The sequence below is a fragment of the Mus pahari genome, chromosome 5 (genome assembly GCF_900095145.1).
Source record: "Mus pahari chromosome 5, PAHARI_EIJ_v1.1, whole genome shotgun sequence".
NCBI lineage: Eukaryota > Metazoa > Chordata > Mammalia > Rodentia > Muridae > Mus > Mus pahari.
Window position 1 is genome coordinate 87,477,113 of NC_034594.1, and position 6,608 is coordinate 87,483,720.

Genomic DNA, 6,608 nt, shown 5'->3' on the forward strand with positions numbered 1-6,608 from the left:
AACTAATACTAAAACCTCAAAATTAAGCACTTTAAATATTCAGAAGACTACTATTTAATGCAAAGACATCTCTCCTAGAAACTCAAGGTCTCTGTTATTAAATACAGCCTAAGGTGAACAAAATGAATTAATCATCCTCACTTATAAATACATAGGACATTGGGTCATACCTTCACTGCTGTTTGTTTCTCTTAAGGCAATAAAAGTTATGAATATACAATGAATAGATATTTCTTCCCATTTTCCTTCATTGTTTTTAGGATTTAAATTCAAGAGTGCAAAAGGAAAAGCAGAACATTTTAATATTTTGACATCTTATTTTCAACAGTATTTATGGAGTTATGTTTTGCTCAAACACTGCTAATTGTGAAAAAATCTCTTGGAAATAAGATAAGTAGGGGTTATTGAGTGTTTTGAACATTGTAGCCACTAATAACTTATGCTACATTAATACAAATGAATATTATTATGACAAACCAGGAATGTCTGGATAATTCTACCTTACTATGCCATGCAGCCAGCCAAGACATTGGATGTTTACCTTGACATGACCTTTAAATGTTTACAAATCTTAATTATTGAAAGAATCTTATGTAACTCACCCTAAGCATTATGACAATAATGGTACTTGTAAGTGACTGAAGACTATTTCTTGGAGTCAGTGAGTTCACAGATTGTTTACTTTGGAGATTTCATGATTTAAAAGCATAGGTTATTTGACAGTTTAGTGTATTCATGGATTTCTCAAGTACACATGGCAAAGAGTCCTAAAGCAATTCAATTTATTAAAATTTATTTAAGTTCTGTCTGTGTCTATGTGAGGGTATGTGCACAGGAGTAAATATATCAACAGATATCAGAAGAGCTTCCTGCAGGTGGAGATTTAAGTTAATTGATGTGGATGTTGGAAAATGACCTCATGTACTCTGCAAGAGCAGTATGTGGCTTTTACTGTTGAGTCATGTCTTCTGCTCACACAACTTCATTTTATCAATCCATTATATGAAATTATCTGAACAGCCTCAGTGCATATACAGAATGATTAAAACCACCAGTATGTAGTGAAGTTGCAATTATTTTAAAGCCAAATTTTGAGATTATTTTAACAGTGAGGATACAAACCTGATGTTTCATTTGGCAAATACTTGACAAAATCAGAAACTGTTATTAAAATGGCAAGAATGTTGTAATGTTTTGAGATTTTAAATATAAAATATCAAAGTTATTCTGGAATATCAATAATTTTACGAATGTAGTTTAAAAAATGTACAAAACAGTAAATCCATATTTTACTGAATATCAGTAATTTTATTGTGTTCATCATTCATTATCTGATTCATCCTTGATTCTGTATAATTTACAGTAATACCTAAGTAGAAATTTAAAAAAATCTTATTTTTTACTATAATGGATTTGCATTTGTGCTGTCTAGCATTATACTAACTTAAGGCAACCTATAGAGAGCACCTCAACTGAGAAAATGACCCCACCAGACTGTCTTACATTCAAGCCTATTGTGCATCTTTATTTCTCTTTCCTTCCTCTTTCTTTCTTTCTTTCTTTCTTTCTTTCTTTCTTTCTTTCTTTCTTTCTTTCTTTCTTTCTTTCTTTCTTTCTTTCTTTCTTTTTTTCTTTTTTTTTCTCTTTCTTCTTTTCACTTTCTTTTTTTGTTTCTTTATTTTACTTTTTTAAGACAGGGTTTCTCTGTGTAGCCCTGGTTAACCTGGAACTCTATCTGTAGACTAAGCTGACCTTGAACTATCAGAGATCCACTTGCTTCTGCCTCCCAAGTGCTCGGATTAAAGGCATGAACCACCACTGACTTATTGACTGGCATGACAAATTTTTTTAATTAGTAATTTAAGTGGGAAAGCCCAGCACATGGTGGGTAGTGTTACCTCTGGAAAGAAAGTCCTTAAATGTATAAAAAAGCAAGCTAAGCTATACTTAAAGAGCTAGCCAACAAGCAAAATTCATCCATGGCCTCTGTATCATTTACTGTTTCTAGGTTTCTGTCTTGTTGAGCTCTTGTCATGACTTCCTTTGATAATGAACAGTAATGTGCAGTGTACGTGCTGGCCATAACCTCTAAGGAAATAGAAGAAGTCATTTAAAAATTCTCCCAACCAAAAAAAGCTTGATTTTACCAGTCCTTCAAAGATCAATATTCCTCAAATTATTTCATAAAATAGAAACAGAAGGAGCACTACCCAATTCACTCTATGAAGCCCCAATTACTCTAATACCTAAACCACACAAAGACATAACAAAAAAGAGAAACTTAGGCCAATTTCGCATATCAATATTGATGCAAAAATACTCAATAAAATTCTTGCAAACCAAATCCAAGAATACATCAAAAACATCATTCACCACAATCAAGTAGGCTTCATCCCAGGTATGTAGAGATGGTTCAATATATGGAAATTCATAACAAAATCTAGTATATTAAAAAATATCAAAGAAAAACAATCACATGATCATCACCTTAGATGCTAAAAAAGCATTCGACAAAATACAATGCTTTTTCCAGATTGTAACAACCTCAAAGAGACCACCAGGAATCACAACCGACTGTAATCACATGAGGGTCTTTATTCAAGCTTGAGTTTGGATCACCAACCTTCCTGATGGAATAGGAAGGAGAGTGAACCTCCAGGTCTAAGTGAAGAGGGTTTATAAAGGAAAAAAACCTGAAAGCAAAGTTTTCAAGCCTTGGTATTACACAAGAGGGTAAAGGAATGCAGTCTTTCAAACCTGATAACATTTGTTCAGATAGCAGGGCTGAACTGTGCAGCTAGAAAGGGACCTTTTTGACCTGGGAAGTAATTCATGCTATCTGAAGCTGGTGTATTTTTATAACTGACCACAGCTGTCTGGGGACACTTAATTGTCTCTTTTTCATAGTCTAAGAGTGGCCTATTATCATTTCAAGGGTATTGCCTTCTGTTTCTTTCAAGGGCAGGAGCCATCTGCACTGGAAAAAAGTTGGTTGTTAATCAAAAGGGGTGTGAGTTTCAGTGACTGGATGCTAGGATATGCTGCTTTTCCTCTTTTCCCAAGGCTGGCATTTACCCCCTCTTGGGAGGGAGCTGTCAGGGGGAGGGATGGCTAACTGCTCTGTTTCAGTAAAGTGTCAGGAGAGTGTAGGATTTGATGTGTGCACTGTCTCTTCATTCTTCCTTCTGCTAGTAACATTAGAGGCCAATATTGGGCTCTCTAGAAACCTGGATTGCTGTACTAACTGGTTGTTACTGGGACCTCATCTATGTCTGCCTTTAAGCTACTGTAATTTTTTCCTGTAATGTCTGCCTGTTCTGGCTATTCCTGCTTGCTAGGCTTAAGGAGATAGGTTCTCTATTCTGCCTTGTAGGGTCTCTTTTAACATGTCCTACCAGAGTTCTCAGCACTGTCTCTTCTGAATAATAGGTTTTGCATCATACTAACTGGGCTAGAATACAGAACTCCTTTGGGGTAGAGGAAATAAGGACCTCTCTAAGTACGCATGGGGTCAGTCTGATTGGACAAACCCACCATGTTTGTTCAAGGGGAATAATCTGTTTGGAATGAACTGTGGGTATTTTTCAATTGCAAAGGTGCTGATGTGACAAAGGGAACATACTCATGAGCCTACTGGGTTTCTTTGACCTTAGTTATTAGTTCATCATCTTCTAATTCTGCAATAGCTGCCAACTGAAGGTTAGGTACAGTGGTGGCAGGGACACTATATATGATTTTTTTATCTATTATTTTTTATTAGATATTTTCTTTATTTACATTTCAAAAGCTATCCCGAAAGTTCACTATACCCTACCCCTACCCCTGATCCCCTACCTATGCACTCCCACTTCTTGGCCCTGGCATTCCCCTGTACTGGGGCATATAAAGTTTGCCAGACCACGGGGCCTCTCTTCCCAAGGATGGCCAACTAGGCAATCTTCTGTTACATATATAGCTAGAGACATGAGTTTTGGGGGGAATTGGTTAGTTCATATTGTTGTTCCACCTAAAGAGTTGCAGACCTGTTCAGCTCCTTGGGTACATTCTCTAGCTTCTCCATTGAGGGGCCTGTGTTCCATTCAATAGCTGACTGTAAACATTCACTTCTATGTTTGCCAAGCACTGGCATAGCCTCACAAGAGACCGCTATATCAGGGTCCCTTCAGCAAAATCTTGCTGGCATGTGCAATAGTGTCTGGGTTTGGTGGCTGATGATGGGATGGATCCCTGGGTAGGGTAGTCTCTGGATAGTCCATCGTTTCATCTTAGCTTCAAACTTTGTCTCTGTAACTCCTTTCATGGGTATTTTGTTCCCTATTATAAGGAGGAATGAAGTATCCACGTGTTGGTCTTTCTCCTTCTTGGTTTTCTTTTGTTTTGCAAATTTTCTTTTGGGTATTCTAAGTTTCTGGACTAATATCCACTTATCAGTGAGTGCATATCTAGGGACTTCTTTTGTGACTGGGTTACCTCACTAAGGATGATATCCTCCAGATACATCCATTTGCTGTAAAATCAAGAATTGATAAATGGGACCTCATAAAATTGCAAAGCTTCTATAAGGCAAAAGACACTGTCAACAAGACAAAATGGCCACCAACAGATTAGGAAAGGATTTTTACCTATCCTAAATCTGATAGAGGACTAATATCCAATATATACAAAGAGCTCAAGAAACTGGACTCCAGAAATTCAAATAACCCCATTAAAAAATGGCATATAGAGCTAAACAAAGAATTCTCAACTGAGGCATACTGAATGGCTGAGAAACACCTGAAAACAGATTCAACATCCTTAATCACCACGGAAATGCAAATCAAAACAGCCTTGAAATTCCATCTCATACCAGTCGGAATGGCTAAGATCAAAAATTCAGGTGACTGCAGATGCTGGCAAAGATGTGGAGAAAGAGGAACATTCCTCCCTTGCTGGTGGGATTGCAAGCTTGTACAACCACTTTGGAAATCAGTCTTGTGGTTCCTCAGAAAATTGGACATAGTACTACTGGACGATCCAGCAATACCTCTCCTGGGCATATACCCAGAACATGTTCCAACTGGTAATAAGGATACATGCTCCACTATGTTCATAGCAGCCTTCTGTATAATAGCCAGAAGATGGAAAGAACACAGATGTCCCTCAATAGAGGAATGGATATAGAAAATGTGCTACACTTACACAATGGAGTACTACTCTGCTATTAAAAACTATATATAATTTTAAAGGGGGTTAGTCTCATCTGATAAGGAGAATTTCTCACCTGATATAGGGCAAAGCATCATCCAGTCCCCACAAGTCTCTAAGGCTAATTTAGTTAAGGTCTGTTTTAATATCATTTTTTTCATCTGCCCTGAACTTTGGGGTCAGTACATATAATGTGATTTCTAATATACCCCAATAAATTTTGATACATCTTGACTTAACTTGAACACAAATTATGGTCCAATGTCTGACCTTATCATATGAGGGGATCCATACCTGGGTAAGATATTCTCCAGCAACTACCTATGGCTACTACCTTTGAAGTCTCAGTCTTTATTGGAAATATTTCCGTCTGTCTGTAGAAAATGTCTTCAAATACCAGCAGATATTTATAGCCATATCTTCCCTGCTTGATCTTTGTAAAATCAATCTTCCCAGTAGGCACCCAGTCTTTTACCTCAAAGTTAGGAATTTGGATGTTTTGGGGTTGCTGGGAGTATTGGTCAGCTGGAAAGCTTTAAAGTTTATTACTATATCCTCAAGAGTGTTGTGTATATCCTTGAAAATCACCTTAGATTGTCTCACTGTGTCTGTCATTCACTTTACTTTTATGTGAGTGACTCTGTGGATCTTTTTGAGCACAGTAAAGAGGTAGGTAATATTAGCATTCCTTTAGTTGATCGCCACCAGCCCATTTAATTGTTTTTTTCCATACATACATACATACATACATACACACACACACACACACACACACACACACACACACACACACACACACACATCTCAGTTGCTCTGGGTAGTTCGGGTAGGACAGTGGCCGATCTGGAGGTGGCTGTTTTCTTTAAGGCTAGTTTCTTACCAGCCTTGTCAGCCAAATTGTTGACTCTATCCATTGGTTCACTTTTGGTGTCCTGTAGAATTTTATCTTTATTTTTGACAGTTCTTCTTTCTGCTTGTTAGGAGCCCTCTTTCCTGGTAAATGGCTCCTTGCACATGAGCAGTTGTAAATGTATATCTGACTGTCCCTGCAGAGATGTTAACAGCCAGTCCTTTTGCCATCATGAGTGCCTGTGTTAATGTTATTATCTTGGCCATTTTAGCTGAAGTACCAAATTAAGAGACTGAGTACAAGAGCTAAACAAAGAGTTCTCACCTGAGGAATACCAAATGGCTGAGAAACACCTGAAAAAATGTTCAACATCCTTAGTTATCAGGGAAATCAAATCAAAACAACCCTGAGATTCCATCTCACTCCAGTCAGAATGGCTAAGATTAAAAAGTGACAGCAGATGCTGGCGAGGTTGTGGAGAAAGAGGAACACTCCTCCATTTCTGGTGGGATTGCAAGCTTTTACAACCACTCTGGAAATCAGTCTGGTGGTTCCTCAGAAAATTGGACATAGT